A 347-nucleotide genomic window follows, 5' to 3' on the forward strand; every position below is an offset into this window, starting at 1 on the left:
AGAAAAAAAAAAAAAAAAAGCTAATAAACAGAATGACTAAGATCAGATTTAATTATTCAATTAAAGATTGTGGATGAAATTCTGACTCTGTTGCAAATCAGCAAGACAGTTTTCATTTTATTTAGTTTGCATCAGCTTTTGCCCATGGATTTTGAGATACATTTTCTTCAGTTAGAGCGCTGGGATTGTCTGTGCCTGTGAACTTGAACTTCACTGCACTGGTTTGGAAGGAAATCTTCTTAGAAAAAACAGTCTTGTAAATGGAACAGGATGGCCAGTAGTCCCCCTTTTGCACCAGAGGCAAGGAAAGTTGCCTTTGAGATTCTGCTAAAGCATGTTAAAATAAG

This window comes from Meleagris gallopavo, chromosome 2, assembly GCF_000146605.3.
Source record: "Meleagris gallopavo isolate NT-WF06-2002-E0010 breed Aviagen turkey brand Nicholas breeding stock chromosome 2, Turkey_5.1, whole genome shotgun sequence".
Taxonomy (NCBI): Eukaryota; Metazoa; Chordata; class Aves; order Galliformes; family Phasianidae; genus Meleagris; species Meleagris gallopavo.